Raw genomic sequence first — 19,056 nt, 5'->3', positions numbered from 1 at the left:
CTATGGTTTGTCATTTACTCATTTTATAACTTTCGTTGGTCGATCTACACCGACCATCTAGTGGACCCTATATTAGATTGCTAATGTCTCAGAAATCATTTTTTTATCAGACAATCCTAGCCATAGTTACCATAAATTCATTTTATGATCCAACTTTCTTAGTTTGAATGGCCATCAACACGAAATGGACCGTTCAGATTGATTCATCTTGCTTCTGAGATATCTCACTTGCATGGAGATTCAAATCAATTGATTTAGTTGTGGGCCTCACCTTAGTCTTGTTCATAGTGAAACCCTAACCATTAATATCTAAAACCCTAACTACCCAAATCCTATAATTCAATATATTTTCACAAAATGTGCTCTCTTTCCATGTCTCAATAATCCCCAACCAACTTCTAAAATCAATGTTTTAGATAATATCAGTTACGAATTGAGGGTCATAGTCCAATAAATTATTGGTTATATTTTTTAATCCTTACTAAAAATTTAATCTCTAATATGTAACTAATATTAAATAAAATAAGATGAACTTGTTTTTTTAATGGCACCCAAAAATGCCATTGAGGGTCCGTTTTGGTAGGGAACGGAAGGGGATTTTGACCAATGAGAGTCTAATGCTAATGAAAATGCATCATGTGTACAAGCATAAAACCTATGGTAAAGAGCCAAATCATTATTTTATACAGGTAATGTTAACTTTTCACTATGAATTTTGTTGGGACTCGCATAAGCACATATAGCAAAATCAAGCAAATTTAATCGCACAAATAAACTCAACAAGAAGGCAATTTAAATTTTATGTGAAAAAATCCTTATGGAAAAAAATAACGACACAGAACAGCAAGTAATGCACTACAAAAGCAATATCAAAAGATTTAGTAGATCTTAATAATTCGAACAACCCTTGAATCTTCTTTGAAACCTTATCTATGCCCTTGAGCCTTTTAGAATAACTTAGAAATCTCTAATCATCTCCATAGTCTTGATTACACCTTGTATATATACTACCCAACTGAAATATGAGACAAATCGCGCACTTATGCAATTCTGCACACGCATTTGATGGGTCTTTTGATGGCATCGACAGACATTGAAGACTAATTGATGACATCGAAGATCATTCGATGTCATCGAGTAGCAACCTTCTAAATTGTTCGGCACTCAACTAGTATTTTTCAAATTTTCTCGATGGGATCGATCATCTGGCGATGGCATCGTCATATGCTTGATGAGATCAAATGGTCTATCAATGACATCAACAGACTCTGTTACAAACAAATTTCTGTCGATGACATTGATAAACTCTATTATAGATAAATTTTAGACATTAGACAATAGATTCAATGTCTGTGCATACGCACATGATGCTTTTTCATTGGTCTTGGACCAAATGTATCCAATGCCCTGTTGAATGCACTATACTTTTATAAACTTAGATTTTTATTTTTTTATATACATTTAGGTAAGATGGGCTGGAACCTAATACCTCAATGTGAAACACACCCTGTCTGCCATTGATAGCTCAACGCCAAACGAAGGGAAAAAAAAAAAAAGATCTAAAAATTATGGTGGGCCCCATGACCCCCATATCACATTTGTCACGCTAAAGTAGTGCTTTCTTCTACATAATTGTGATTTTGAAAGTTTTAATAAAAGAGAAAAAAAAAAAAATCTAAACATACCCATAATTATCCCTCTAACATATGGAGGGCATAGGCCCATTGAAATTAGGATTAGGCTCAATCATGGTTTTTCAGGATCCCTTATCCAAACGCGACCCTAAACCAAGATCTTATTCACTAATCTCCAAATTCATGTTCCCATGTAAGAAAGCATAGGCCCCATCTATCTCTAACACCCACCATCACCTCCAAACCCTAACAACCTTAACAACCCAATCCCAATGTATTTTGTTTGTCAACCTGAATTGAATATGGGTTGAGACATGGAAGATTCTAGGTTGCTGTGTGGATGGGGTTTTGGATATGTCATGGTGTTTGAATTTCTCAAGCTTTATGAAATAAATAAGAGAAAAGGAGATATGGGCACAGATCACATGCAATTTGAAAATCTGAATTTGGCTTTAATAAATAATAATCAAAGGAATGGAGACTTTCAAGCAAAGGGTGTGAGACAGCATGTGATTTTGATAAGTGGGTCCAAGTTACCTCACATGTTTGGGTCCTTAGTGGTCCACAGATTATTACCCATGATGGAATTTTCCTTGAATAAGGTACAGCCACGTGTCCATAGTACACGTGGCAGGATGTTGAATAAATCAGATCCGTCCATCTATTTATTTTTTGAAAATGCATAGAGCAGACGATCGTAGCCATCCAAATGGTGGGTCTAAAGTAGGGAAAAAAAATGATTAACAGTTAAATATTCGGTTAAGGGAAATTGAAGGAAATTGGTGGATCAGCTTCTAACAAGAGGTGTGATTTCTGAAATATAAGCGATCATGCATCATCCTGCCACGTGTGCTGTGGAGAGATGCCTCCATATTCCGATCACATGGTAGAGGCTCTACAGAATCATTTTTGGTCCCGAAAGGTATCTAAAAATAATTATTTTAAAGAGGTTACAAAAAAGGACTGAAATTGGTGCCTGGTGTCGCATTGTTCAAATATTACGAAATCGCCATAAAATGCATTATAACATGTTAACAAGCATTTTTAATACATGGAGTGGAGATACCTCGTTTCAACACTTGAGGTCTTGGTATCGATCCCTAGTGGGGGTGGCTAACATGGAGCGTGTGTACTGACATGGGTGTGTACTAACAACCTAACCCAAAAAAGAAAAAGAAACAAAAGCATGTTTAATACATGCTTCTCTCAAATATAATTGATATTAGGCAAACCCAATGGTTTTTGGGGAGTGATTGACGCATATTATTAGCACAATTAGAGCTGTACACGAGTTGAATCGAGTCGATCGAGCTTGGCACAACTCGACTCGACCACTAGCTGACCCTAGCTCAAACTCGGTTCAGCTTGGTCCTCAAGCCTGACTGGCTAGCTGGCTAGCTGGACACGGTTTGGTTAGCCGCTCGGCCAGTTCGAGCCAAGTTCAAGCTTGTGTGACATTTTCTCAAACATATGGAGTGTACTTTCAATTTCTCACGGTATGCAAAACGGTAACAGTTATTTACAGGTATTTTATCAAACACTCAGTAAGCAGCATCAAAATCAAGATACGAGTGTAATTTTATCATGTAATTTTTTTTTTATACTAATTTGTTTCATATCCATACCTTTCTCGCCACGAGCCATTCCTGCAGAGAATGTATATACCCGAAACAATACTTCATTGAGTTATTTCATCAAACACTTGGTGAGCAATGTCAATATCAAAATAATTGAATCACCAAACTGATTCGATCTGAATTCAATTCGAGTTGAGGTTCGATCCAAGCTGATTCGAGCTCGAACAATCTCGAATTCAGCTCGAAATTTTTTCAAGCTCTAAAAACCAGCTCGACTTGACTCGAACTTAATTTCAAATCGAGTCGAATCAAGCTTTTTCGAGTTGAGTCAAGCAAGTTAACCGAGCAAACTTGGTTCATGTACAGCTCTAAGCACATTAGCCACTATATATTGGTTTTCTCAATTCAAGAATTTCACAAGAGATTTTTAAAATTGAGGTTTTTTGGAAAACTTTTATTAATAATTAAATATATTTAATTATAAATTATTAAATTTTGGGTTTGCTTATTATCAACTATGTTTGAGAGAGGTGTGTATTAAAAATGTTAATTGTTATTGATGTCTTAAATTTATTAATAATGGAGTTTGTCGATGCCATTGACAGACCACTCGATACCATCGAGAAGACGTTGCCGCTATTGACAGATGCTCGATTCCATCGAAAAAATTTAAAAAATCCCATGTTGGTTGCTAAAACGTTTTAGTGTTGATACTCAATATAATTGAGGGTCGTCAATGGCATCAAAGGTCCTATCGAAAATGCGCGCAGAATTGTATAAGTGCGGAATTTGTTTATTATTTCGATTGTGATTGGGGGGGGGGGGGGGGGGTGTGTGTGTGTATCAGGTGTAATCAAGATTAGGGCAATAGAGAGGGCTTTTTAATTCATTCTCAAGGGTTTTAAGGGCATAATAAGACTTGTGAAGTGGATTCGAAGCTTGTTCAAATTGGTAACATTCAATCTCTTGTAATTTCTGCTTTCATAGTGCATACTAGTCGTTTTGTGTCACAGTTTTTTTCACAAAGATTTTTCCATATAAAATTTAGATTATTCTTGTTTGGACTTGGTTGTGCAATTGCAAGTACTTTACTTGATTTATCTTTTTGTGCTTTCACAATTCTCCAACATTAATAAACATGTTTTAATGCATGCCTCTATAACTAATAATAGGCAAATCCAATGGTTTTGGAATGATTGACGTGCATCATTGGCACATTAGCCATTATATATTGGTTTTCTCGGTTCAAGAATTTCACCAAAGATTTTCAAATTTGAAGTTTTTCTGAAAACTTTCATTAGTAATAAAATATGTTTAATTATAAATCAATAAAATTATAAAAAATTTAATTATATATTTCTATAATTAATTAGTTAATTTTTAAAATAATTTTCACATTAACATTAGAATAATGTTGTGAGAAAATCATTATAATATAAAGAACAAGTGCACACATCCAACCAATTGGACAAGTTGCCATCCAACCAACAAATAACTTCCAACATGTTATTTGCATGCCATATCCACCCAATCCAATAGATTATACGTGTGGTCCACCTGAGGAGGGGATGGTGCTGAGTTTTGCACAAGATGATCCTCATAAGGAGGCCAACCGATTGGACCAGGTGGATGTCCTACACATGATATGTTGGACAACTTATGGACGGTTGGATGTGAGCATTTCTAAATAAATAATAACAATATTTTAAAAATCTTGATGAAATTGTTAGTTAATTTTTATTTAAACGACCACCACCATATTTTAATTTTAAAATATAGACGATATTTGTTACAATGTATCCTGCATGCCTTCCAAAAAAATCAAATAATTTTGCATTTATGTGTGTGTTTGGGAGGAGATTTGAAGATCTGTAAGCATGCACACAACCATTGCACATGTAGGATACATTTCTCTCAGTTGTCATGATTGTCAGATGGACGGTAGATGGAGATGGACCCAAATCAGATTGATCGAATGATCCTAACATCTGATCAGTGGACATCTATTCACTGAATTTCGACCGTTGAATACTTTTTAAATTTAATAATCCACTCGTTGGCCACAAAATAGGACAGTTACAATCGTCCATCAGTGGATCAGTGGGCCACAATTTGGATTGCTGTGGACTGAGGTACACATCTGCCAAACAACATCAGTTGCCATCATCCGTTTGGATATATATTAAAAAATAATAATAATAATAAAAAGACCAAAATACCCTTATTTTCTTTTTCATGACGAAAATGACGCTTTTCAGTTCGAACGCATCCCACGACAGCTTGTTTGGGAGGACACCCATTTTTTATTTATTTTCGAATCTGCCAAAATGACTTACGGTACAGACGGATGTACTATAAATTTTCGTACAGTCAAGTCTTTCCTACTAACGCGGCACTTGCGCAGGAATTCTGTTATCTTTTCATGGGGTGGGCCACGCCATTGGAACCAATGGCCAGCCAATGCTCTGACTCAAAATATAAGTATGGCCCAGCTGATGAGTGGATCACAAAGATGTTCTTGTGAGGAGACTTTCATGATGGAGTCAACCGTTTTTCATGGGACGGATTTACTTCACAGATGACGCGTTGACAGAAAATACGCAGTTGGACGGTAAGTTTCAGTACTTTCCGGCTGTACCTGATCAGTTCTCGCAGTTAAAGCAACCCTCCTGTACGTTGCGAAAAATATATTTGATTTACCGTCTCCTTCTAATTTGTCAATCTCGTGACACGTATGCGGCATCCAAACCGTCCACATGAAGCGCCATCATTCGAAGTGACTATATAGCCCATTGGAAAAACTAGGTTCGTGCCTAGCACAATCTGGAAGGTTTTTAACGGTGGTCGTCCCCATCCCAACTGTTCCATGTAGTGGGCCCCACCTAAGTTATGGATCGTTGTTGATTGCCACACATATGAAATAACTGAGGGAACGCATATGATGTAATGAAAACATCAGTGGACCCCACATCTTGCTTTGTGGATTAAGCTTAACCTAAAAAGCTTTGCAGGGGATCCGACCTTTTTGACGCATTATCTGTGGACCAGTCCGACATGAAGGAGATCCAAGTCTCAAATACACCATCCAGCAGAGATTGAATTCCCACCGTTAAAAAAATTTGGGGGCCACAATAGTTTTGAATCAAGCTGATATTTTTGTTTTCCTCTTCATCTAGGTATACCTACCTTATCAATAGGTTGGATGGAAAACAAACAATATGGTGGGCCTTAGGAGGTTTTCAACGGTTGATGTTCAATCACCACTATTACATGTGGTGTGGTTCACTGGATTTTCTAGTCTGCTTCATTTTTGGGACCATGCTCTAAAATGATCTGAAAAAAATGATGGATGGCATGGATACACAACGCACACATCAAGGTGGGCCCCACCGAGTTTGTGTGAAAAAAAAAATCGCACCAAACACACTCATTTCAAATCTTGATCATACGTGTGAGAGATCCGCTCCCAGAAGTCAGGCCGGTCCACTCATCAGCTGAGTATCCACCGTTGGTGATTTTCTTTGATTCCCATTTCCCAAGAGAGCGTGTAAGGCGTTAGTGTGTTTCCCTGACCTTGGGGCCCACCTTAAAGTATGTATTGTATATCCACGCCGTTTATCATTTTTTTCAGCTCATTTTAGGGCAACGTGTCAAAAATGAAACAGATCCAAATCTTAAGGGGACTACACTTCAGGAAACAATGGTCATTGAATGCCCACCATTAAAAACTTCCTGAGGCCCATCGTAATTTTTATTTTCCATCCAACCTGTTGATAAGATCAAACAAACCTTGATGAAGGGAAAACACAAATTTCAACTTGATCTAAAATTTTTGTGGCTCTCGAGAAGTTTTTAGTCAAGGGAATTTGATTCCTACCGTGTGGTCCACTTGAGATTTTGATCTACTTCATTTTAGGGTCCATACTCTAAAATGATCTAGAAAAACGAATGGACGGTGTAGATATACAATACATAATCAATGTGGGCCCACAGACAGGTATAGACCCACTAAGGTTTTACCCGGGTAGCACCTAATCCGCTCCCATTTCCCACGTGGTGGATTGGTCCGCTTACATCTGGCCCAACCTGATGACTGGCTTCGCACGTGTTCCGGATTCGCCTCAGACCGTTCATCAAGAAGCTTCCACCTTAGACGGTCCAGATGGAAACAAAATTAAGTCCATGTATAACAAGCAGATCACAAGTCGAATTTGCGTGAACGGTGATCACCCCTCTCTCCATATTGACAATATACTGTATACATATGCATGGAAGCTTCAAGATGAACGGTCTGGATCATTACGTGGTGGGGCCGAAGGGGTTAGCAGATTGGCATCGCCCGGGGTTTCCAGCTGGGTAAAGGGTCAATGGTTAGATGGACGGTTGTTAGGTTCTGAGCCTCGTAAAATGTAGTAGCGAAGTATGTTGAGGTGCAAGATCGGTGATCTGTACCGTTGATCTGATGGGCCACATCATGGATTGAATGTGCCCCACAAATCTCAAATATTTGGAGATCCTAAGCCTTCAATCATGAACAGACGATTAATAAAAGAAATAGTATAGGTCCAAATTTGGAAGAATCTAGAGCAGAGATTGAAGGGATAGGATCTTATCGCTTGGAAAAATTCTGGGGCACACATCTTCATATATGCTGGGGCTATCAAATCAATGGTTCGGATCACCAAACCGTGGGGGCCTCGTTGATGGAATTGTAGGACTGCTCAATATCTGCCGTCCAAGTTGCGGGCCTACCAGCATAACCGGAGAAAAACACTGATCCGGACGCGGTTTAGCTGTTTAGCTGGTGACGCTGCCACCATGCTGGTGGCTAGTGGTCGGTGCTATGTGGACCCCATCATGATGTATGCGTTTTATCCACGCCGTCCATCCATTTTGAAAGATAATTTCAGGTCTTGACCCCAAAAATGAGGTATATGTAAATCTGAGGTGGACTACACCATGGGAAAATAGTTGTGATTGAATGTCCACCATTAAAAACCTCCTAAGGCCACTGTAATGGTTATTTGACATCTAACCTGTTGAATATGTCATGGAGACTTTGATGAAGGGAAAAACATATATATCACTTTGATTCAAAACTTTTGTGGCCTCCAAGAAGTTTTTAATGGTGTGCGTTCAATCAACAATGTGCGGGCCACATGAGATTTGGATCAACCTCATTTTTGAGTTCATATCATAAAATGATCTGGAAGAATGGGTGGACGACATGGATGAAATACGCATATCATGGTGAGGCCCACAGAGCACCGACCACTCTTGTTGCAGGGTGAGTAGCCGATCCGTTTGGGACGCGGATTTCCTGCGAAAGGCCTTCCCAGGAAGCTCCTGCGGTGGGAACCTATGTGGGGCCTACCATGATGTTTATTATAATTCCACCACGTCCATCAGCTCATTTTAGGACCAAAGGCCAAAAATGAGCTCGATCCACTACTTAAGTGGGCCGAAAACGTGAGAATTAAATGTCTTTGAAAGATGGGTGGGGCCACAAAAATTTTGAATGAGGCTAGTATTTTTGTTTTCAGTTCATCCTATTAAAAATGACGTCATGAACAGTACGGGTGGCATGTAAGCATCATTGTCGACCAGGGAGGTTTCAACGGTAAGAATTTCCCTACCAACCTTTTCCTTTATTGCGGCTCATTTGAGTATTGGGTCTGGCTTGTTTTTGGAATTTTGTCCTAAAATGAGCTCACAAGATGGATGGACGTTGTGAATTTATCAAAAACATCATGGTTGGCCCCACATAGGTCCCTTGGGCGGGAACTTCCTGCGAAAGCCTTTCTCAGGAAAACCGCGTCCATCGGTTCCTACTTTCCATTGAATTCGGACTGCAGCCTGTTTTCTCTTCGAAAGCGGATTGGATGGTGTACCACACACCACTGACCTGGCTGGTGTGCGCACTAGCTGTGGGAAGATGAGCGCGGACGCTAGCTCCAAAAGGAGATCAACGTTACATGGGCTCCACAATTATTTATTTATATATCCACGCCATTCATTCATTTGTAGAGATCATTTTAGAACATGGTCCAAAAAATAAGTCATATTCAAAGTTCAATTAGACCACACAAAATATAGCAGTGGAACAATAATTCTCACCATAAAAAAGTTGAAACATTGTTAGGACCCAACATAACAGTTATTTTCCATCCAGTTCATGTTCATGAGGTCATACAAATATAAATGAAGAGGAAAAATAAATATCATATTGATCTAAAACTTCTGTGTCCCCCAGAATAGTTTCAATGGTAGACGTTCAATCTCCCACTGATTTTTTAGCAGTGTGGTCCACCTTATCTTTGGATCTGTCTTATTTTTACATTCACGCCTTATAAGGAGCTAGCCAAATGAACGAACGGTTTGGATATAACATATACCTCATGATGGGACCCACAGAACTTGGTGATGTCAACACCCCAAGTCAAGTCGGTGGTGTGTGGTACACCAGCCAATCCGCTTCCTTTCTTTTCAACCATCCATCTCATGGCCACCAATCGCAAGGTTAGATCATCCACTGAGGGACGCAGTTTGGCTAGCGGCGCTGCCACCAGCCAGATTGCTAGTGGCCGGTGCTATGTGGACCTATCATTATGTATTTGTTTTATCCATGCCGTTTATTCATTTTTGAATGATAATTTTAGGGCTTGATCCCAAAAATAAGGTAGATTTTGATCTCAAGTGGACCACATCATGAGAAAACAGTAGTGATTGAATATTCACCATTAAAAACTTCCTAGGGTCCACTGTAATGTTTATTTGACATCTGCCCTGTTGACTAGGCCAAAAAACTTGAATGAAGGGAAAAGAAATCAGCTTGATCCAAAACTTTTACACCCCTGAGAAATTTTTAATGGATCAACCTCATTTTTGGGCTCATACTATAAAATGATATGGAAGAATGGACACATACATCATGGTGGAGCTCACATAGCACTGACCACTAGCCATGGGCTAGTGGCAGGGTCAGTAGCCAATCCATTTCCTCCGCCGAGTGTTTGCGGAGTATGAAGTGAGATAGAATCATAGTCCATAGAGTCCTGCTCAAGTATACTTTGCTGACGTGGTAGATTCTGAAATGTGGGACCCAGGTTCCGACGATCCAAACCGATCATCTGGTGGGTCTTCTGATTATCCCAGAGCCCTAAAAATTCCAATAGCATATTCTAAGTTATGTACCACGTGCCGTCTCCGCCAAGCTATACATGTCATCCTGTCTTCAAATAACTATACTTCTTCGTAAAGCATTGAGTGGAGGGAGTGGAGTAGGTGTTACCCGCATAACACTGCTGTGGGTGTTTCCCTGACCGTGGGGCCCACCTTGATGTATGTGCTGTATATCCATGCCGTCAATCAGTTGCATTAGCTCATTTTAGGGCATTGTTTAAAAAATGAAGCAGATAAAAACATCAAGTGTACCACACCAAGGGAAAAAAAATTCAATAAATGCTCATCATTATAAACTTCCTGGGGCCCGCTATAAATTATTATCTTTTCCATTGTCACATAGACCTGCTTTTACTCTGTGGCATATATTTCCAAAGTCATGGGGGTGTGTGAAAATAAATAAATATCAGTGACATAAGTGACACATAAGGGTGCTTGAATATGGATGGCCAAATGGCACACTTCATGTATTTCAAACTCTCCAAAATTTGGGACATTGTTTAAATTAGTTAAAAATGATAAATATGATCTACCCTTTGTTTATTTTAAATTTGTGAAATTTCATGATATTTAATGATTAATAGGTCTTAGTGTAAAGATGTTATAAAATGAAATTTCTTGATATATGGTGCAACCAAATGCACCTTTTTTAAACATATGCAGACTGTCTAACTTATCCATGTCAAAAACAAAATTGACAATTAGTACATTATTTTAGTGTATTTTTTGGTTAATTGGACTATTTGAGACGGGCTCATAATCTTCACAATTTAATTTTAGTTTCTAAGTGTAAGATTTCTTTGAGCAAGTATATATATTATGCCAGGCTTGAGGGGTCCATCTGATAAAAATTTTTTTTAGCACTTATCATTAAAATTTGATATTTATAGTGATTTTCACTGATTTATATTGTTTGGGAAAATTAACTTATCAAGTGTTTAAATTAATTTCACTGAAAGTATGACTTTTTTATTATTATTTTGCTGCTCTCCTCTCCTTTATGTTGGAGGCTGGATGCTAAAGGGGGCGGTATTTTAATTTTTCATTTCATTTTTTACTAAAATATTTCTAGAATTATTTTAAAATTATAATTCAACACTTTAAGATTTTAAAGTTTCAATTAATTTTTGGACTCTATTTTTCAGTTTATCAAATACACATGAATTTATTATTCCATTGAGGTAACACAATTATTCGAAAACTGTACAGGTAATGAGCGGTGACATATTTAATGAGCTATTTAGGCTCACAGGCTCAATATGATTAACATTTTTAGCCATTCTCTCTTCTTTTAATGCCTAAGTACATGATTGAAACATTGTTTTGCGGTAGCCCATAGTTAGAACAAAAGAGAATATTTACAATGTGAAAAACTTCAGTAATTTAGCAATACATGGAAGCTTCTTATATGATCGGGTCTTTAACTCCAGGGCCCTTATTCATGCCTTGATGGTAGACTTGCAAGAGTATCAACATGAGATTAAGGGTTCAAGTACCCACTATGTTAAAATCCCACTTTGGTGTAAGTGCGTGAATGCATGTATAGAAAAAAAAAAAAAAAACACACACAAAAAAAAAAAAAAAAAAAGTTGCTTACATAATATATAAGTAATTCAAATTAAGTTGTTAAAATTTTGATGTTTCATGAACCAAGAGTTAGGATTATTTGACTGTTTTACTGTCGAATTAGTGGACTTTTATTGGATGATTAAGAATGAAAGCTACCAAATGAACCTATTTCAAAAAACATCAAAGGTAAAATTACTTAACCAATATCAAGCATGAGAGTAAATGTGTCGTTATTATTGTTGATGCAAAAATCTGATCCACCACTTTTTGACCTTCGAGTACCTGCAAGACTCTGGCTAAAGCAAGGGACCCTCCGATGTCATAGTTAGGAAGCTAAGTCTAATAGTAGTTTAAGGGTAGAGATATTATCCGTGTTGTAGATGAATTCGGGTCCCTAACATTTGGGGGGTCTCCAGGGATCTCGGGATCCCGAGTGTAACGTCCAGGATTTTCACTGTTTCGGATTTAAAAAAAAAAAAAAAACCTTTGAAAACCTTCAATATGACTAGCTTATGTTGTCGCTTATTGGCCCTTGACGCTCGAAGTGAGCCTATACATGGATGATACCAGTAAAGAACCGCATGAATTCGATAAATTAACTATAGAAAGCCAACAAATCTGCCCAATCACTTAAATTTCAAGTCTACCTGCATGATTTGTTTATATATGATCTAAATCTAGCTGACCTATCACTGACTAATCAAGACGACCACAACTAAATTAAAGATCTACCCAAAACCGAGACAACTAGGGGTCGGATCGCAATTTAATAAACCAAAGTGATCCAATTATCAATATATCCTATGAACCAACGGTTTAAAGTAATTATGACTGAATCATCATTTTTACTAATTGCGAATAGTCCACAATATGAACATAATTAATCCAAATCTTAATCATTACGCACAAGAAATCTTGCCACTTAATTCATTTTAAAAATGCTTTGATTTTCCAAACGAGCTCTGGACAGCTCATTAGTGGGCCACTAGTTTCGAAACTATAGAATAATGCCCATCTTAGTGGGCTCAACTTCCATTGCAAGAGCCGAACCTAGATAGTGTCTGGGATCACTCAACTTGAGCCGAAGGGCGGGTGCATGAGAAGTGCAAATATCCTATGGAAGAACCTGAAATTTAAGTGATTTAAGTTATATACTCTTTCGCGAAGTTAAGAATTTCGGACCGTCGGTTTAAGACCAAATTCAAGATATGAGTCAAAGATATTTCCCTGCCCGTATCCGTATAACCACGACCCCAATCGAACATCGCTGACCATTTATCTTATTCAGGCTCCCTATGGCCAATCTGTGCATCCGATTATGCCAAAGTTGTGTCCTAATATAGCTCCATTGGTAAGAGACTTACCCCATGGTGTAGATGAGCCTGTAGGCCCTCCTGGGGGCCCCAATAGTTAGAAATGACCCCCCATAGGGCATATATGACAAATGAAGTTGCCCTAGGGACATTTGTGTATCATCTGGAGCTATAAATACCTCCCAAATTGCACCCATTTCTTTCCATCCGATTTTAACAACCCTAGCTTGGGAGAAAGAGAAAGGAGGAGAGAAAAGAGGAGAGAGAACGGAGGAGTGTGTAACACCCCAGGTTTTCAGGGGCCGTGTAGGAACTCGGCCTCCAAATTATTGGGTGTCGCTTATATCACAATTATAGTGATTTGTACATAAATCAGTTTAAATGAGCAATAAATGAATCGGTTGGAATATAAACCATAACCATAACTAATCTATTGAAATAAATGTGGCTAAGAAATACAAGTCTATAAGAATATCAAGCGGGTCGCACAAGACGTCACTCGACAAAATTTATATAAGAAATCTCAAAAGAAATGGTGTGCTAAATCCCTACTCAATAACTCATAATCAACTCGCACAGTCTACGGTGATCCACCCATAAGCTGGACGTAGGAAAACTCATCTTCCCTATTTATGTTAACCTCGTTTGGCTCGTCGAGCTCCGCCTCACCTGCATCTAGTAAAGGGTCTGGTTGGTGTTTTAAAACACCGTCCCAGAGTGGAAGTGAGTAGTTAACTCAGTGGTTACTATTAGCCTTAAGTTACAACAAGCATCAATTATGTGATGAATTTAAGGAAAGGCATACATTCACAAATCCCTAAATAGTTTTGTTAAAGCATATGCATGTATTATGATATGATGCATGACCTCACAACAACACTCCCTCCAGCGACTTCGTCTAACAATCGCGCATGACCAACACTCTCTCATTGCGACCTCAACTACCGAGTCGCTAACCTAACTATTGCGATGTGATCGTGATTGTATTAGCCGAGTTTTTAATTAATTCTGTTCATCCAGCAGATTGGGGAAACCGGTACACCCCACATATCATTGCCCTCAATTGGTTGCAAGGCTAGGACCCCGTGATCATTGATCCCATCGGGTTCCCCATCTCCGATTTCAAGCACATGGGGAGTGCTGAGAAGAGAGATCGCTCACGGTCACTACGGGGAGGCTCGTCATCCAAGCGTAGGCCGATAGCTCAGACACAATGTCCCGTTCCACCATGCCCGACTCTCGAGTTAGTGAATTTGTTTCAAATGCTTACTAATAGGCTTAAGTGGTTGAAGGGCATTCCAGGTTCCATACAAGCATGAGCAGACATGGCTAACAAATATGGTTGGTCAATAAGCGAACTAGACCGTGTGAGTTCAGGCGAGTACGTGACAGACGACATCAAGTACAAGCGACCCATGTAGTCCAACTACTGTTACCCATTCGCATCCACCCAAATTCACTGGATTAGCCGCAGGATGCTCCTACAATGGGACCATCTTCTCCCACCTTAGTTTTTTGACCAACCCAGGGATTTGATGGTATTCAATAACACTTCATCGAATCAGAATTCATCATCTAACACAAGTAATGTCATGCACTCATACATCAAACATATAAATTCAGATTTTTCTACAATTGCAACTACTAACAATAATATGAAATAAATTGTAACACCCTGAAAATTGGAGGTCGTGTATACACTCGACTCCCAAGTTCACAGGTATCACTTATGCTAATGTTTATTAATTTACATTTAATCAAGTTTAAATGTGCAGCATGGAATTTCTTGGAACATGAAGCATAACCACACAAGTCTACTGAAATGAAAGAGATCTAGTATATATATAGGCCCAAAAATATAAATGGGTCGCACAAGGTGTTGCCTAACAAAAACCACAAAAAAGAATGATATATCCAAAAAGAATAGAGTTGAGCCCACTGCTCAACGATCCAAATCCTGCCTATCAAGCCGATGAAGAGCTGCCATCAGCTAAAAGAAAGACAGCTCATCATCCTCGTTAAGACTCGCACCGTCAGGCTCCTCGTACTCTGCATCACCTGCATCTACGAGAGAGTCAGGTTGGTGTTTTAAAACACCGTCCTAGAGTGGGAATGAGTGATCAACTCAGTGGGTGCTATTAGTCTTAAGTTGTAACAAGCATCGGTTATATTATGAATTTAATGAAAAGTAATCATTCATAAATACCTAACTAATCTTATTAACGCGCATGAATGACGGATGATATGATACATGACCTCGCCACAACATTCCCTCGAGCGACTCCATCTAACGATCGCGCATGACCAACACTCCCTCAAAGCGACCTCGACTGCCGAATCGCCACCCTAACTAGTGCGATGCAAGGTGATTGTGTTAGCCGAGTTCTTAGTTAAGTCCATTCATCCAGCAGGTTGGAGAAACTAATACACCCCACGTATCAATACCCTGAACTGGTTGCGAGGCCAAGACCCCCCAACGTGTGAGGCCAAGACCCCGCGATCCTTGATCCCGTCGGGTTCCCCATCCCCGACTCCAAGCACATGAGGAGTGCTGAGGAAAAGTGATCGTTCGCGGTCACTACGGGGAGGCGCGTCACCCCGGCGTAGGCAGACAGCTCGGACACAGTGTCTCATTCCACCATGCCCGGCTCACGAGGCGGTGGATTGGTTTCAATTTGGTTATCAATGGGCTACAATGGTTGTAGGGTGTTTCATGTTCCATACATATGTGAGCAATAGGGTTAACAAACAAGGTTGGTCAGTAAATAAGCTAGATCGCACGAGTTCAGGCAAGCTCATGATAGACGACATCGGGTACAAGCGACCCATGTAGTCTAACTACTGTCGCCCACACGCACCTGTCTAAATTCATGGGTTTAACCTCAGGACAATCCTACTAAGGAGACCACCTTCGCTCTCCTCCTCTTCCTAACCAACCCAAGGGTTTAGATGGTGATGCATAACATGCCAACTAACAGGGTTATCAACTAGCATAAATATCGTCATGTTCTCATACTTCTCAACATACAATTCAAATTCTCCTAGCAAGCGAAGCTAACAATATCTTGAACAAAGGTGCATGTGAGTTATGTGGGTTAGTGAGGAAGTTAAGCACTTCCTACATCTCATAGAACCAAATACTTGAGAATCAATAAATCATACATACTATAAGGCAATATCATATGAGAAATCAAACAAGACATTAACATGTAATCATCAATTTGTACCCAATCATGTGAGAGGTAAGAACAACATCATATGAGAAAATCAACATGACATATAATTCCATACAATTTCAAACAACCCAAAAATTCCTAGATTTTTTCCTAGATTTTCCAAATGCATCATCCAAACAAACAAAATCATTAGACTCATACTACAATTGGTGCTAGGCCACCTAAGTCCGAACCTTCGGAGCGTTGAGGTCTTAGGAAACGACCTAGAAGCACCGAACTCGGTGTGGATCAGCCGGAATTCTAAGACAATACTCTTGCATGTTAGAACCTCATGCAAATCCTCTCACACACAAGGGTTTCAAGAAAAAGGGGTGAGGGATTTACCTATATAATCAACGAAAGCAGTTCTTGCAGTTGTGGTGGAAGGTTTCCTTGAAGAAGAGGGAGAGGTTTGCAAGATGGAACTTCCTTGGGCCTCACTTCAACTATGACCCACTTTCTCTCCCTTCTTCACTCTCCCTTCCTCTCTTCTTCCTTTCTTCTTTCTCCCTTTTCTCTCTTCTCTCTTTCCTTTCTCTAGGGCAAATTCGTATGGGGAGAGGGGTGCTTAAAAGAAGCCCCTTTTATAATGTCAGATCTGGTTCAAATGACCCAAAGTGTTGGGTTTTTATTATACTAGCCCTATGGAAAGATTTTTCTAGCCTCTCGGGCCCACTATGGGGCGTACATATCGATATACACCGTAGGATAGTTAGCCCTAATGATGATCTACGTATAGACATGATCGACCCGCCATTTGGATGCACCGATCGACGGATAAGATTAGAAGTCTGTTCAACGGTCATCGATGGTCGATCGGAGCCACGGCTATACGGATACGAGTAGGGAAATATTCTTATTTTACATGTGAAGTTTGGTTGTAAACCGACAGTCCGAAATCCTCAACTTAGGCAAAGACCGAACGCAGATAAGTGACTTAAGTTCTTGGTTAGTTTCAAGAGTATTCGTAAAACTCATGCACTAACCTTGTAAGTCCAAGTTAAGCGATCTGACTCATGATTTCGACTAGATGTCTCACGATGAACATCAAGCCCAGTGAGATGGACATTATTCTATATATTTGGAACTAGTAGCCCACTAACAAGCGGTTTAGAGCTTGTTCAGAAAATCGGGGCATTTTTACAATGAATTTGGTAATGAGATTTCTCGTGGACAATGATTAGGGTTTGGATTAACTACGTTCATAGTGTGACCTATTTATAACTAGTGAAAGTGGAGATTTAGTATGATTACTCTAAACCGTCGGTTTTAGGCTAAAAGAGTAATGAGTTTGATTTGGTCTATTAGTCAAGATCCGAGCCTTATTTGACTTGGCCATGGTTAGATCTTTAATTTAGTCATGATTGTCATGATTAGTTAGCGATAGGTCGGTTAGATTTAGGTCCTATGTGAGTAAATCATGGGGCTACACCTGATGTTCAAGTGATCGGGCGGATTCGGTGGCTTCCTATGGTGGATTAATCGGACTTGTGCGGTTCTTTATTGGTACCACCCCTGTATAGACTAATATTGAGTGCTAATGGTCATTTAAGTGATATTATAAGTTAATTAATAAAAAAAATTTCAAGGATTTTTAGAAATCCAAAATAGTGAAAATCCAGGATGTTACAGTGTATGTGTGTTGTGTGGGGTTAACGAAGAGATCAAGAGCTATACATAATTTATGGCACAAACGTACAACAAGGATGAATGCTAGCACAAACATACAACAATGATCTATACTATCATACATGTCACAAGGAAGGTTATACTAGAATCGTATATGAGATGAACATGCCACACCAAAATCAAGCCCAATCATGTTGAAGAACAAAGAAACAACACTCAATCATTTTATAGAATTTGGGAGGACCTATCGTGTAGGGTCTTGGCTAGGTTCTCTCTAGACTTCTCAAGCACATCACCCAAACATTCATAATCATTAAATCCATATTAAAATTGGTGCTAGGCCACCTAAGAATAATAGTTCGCACTTACGGATCATTGAGAGCTTGAAGAATCGACCTAGGGTTGCCGAACTCGCGGGTCGATTTGTAGAGATCCTAAGTCAAACGTACTTGCATGTTAGAATACATGCAAGGCCTAGCTTAACATAATAGGTTTCTAAATAAGAAGAGTGATTACCTATCCAATCGGTGGAGAGTTGTTCTTGTGGTTGTGGGTGAGGGATTTCTTGAGGAAGAGGGAAGGAGTTGCAAGACTCTACCTCCCTTGGGCCCCATCTTCAACTACGGCTCACCCTCTCCCCCTTATTCTTTTTCTCCTTTCTCTCCCTTCTCTCATTCTCATCTTTTTTTTCTTCTCTTTCTCTCTCTCTCTCTTTCTTTTTTCTAGGGTAAATTCGTATGAAGAGAGGGGTACCCAAATGAAGCCCTTATATAGGGCCAGATTTGGTGTAAATGGCCCCAAGGGCTATGTTTTTACTATACTAGCCTTATGAGAGAGTCTTTCTAACCTCTTTGGCCCACTATGGGGTGTACATGAAAATATACACCATAGGATAGTTAGCCCTAATGATGATCTACGTATGGACATGATCGACCCG

The sequence above is a fragment of the Magnolia sinica genome, chromosome 5, assembly GCF_029962835.1.
Source record: "Magnolia sinica isolate HGM2019 chromosome 5, MsV1, whole genome shotgun sequence".
Classification (NCBI taxonomy): Eukaryota; Viridiplantae; Streptophyta; class Magnoliopsida; order Magnoliales; family Magnoliaceae; genus Magnolia; species Magnolia sinica.
This window is presented reverse-complemented; position numbering follows the sequence as displayed.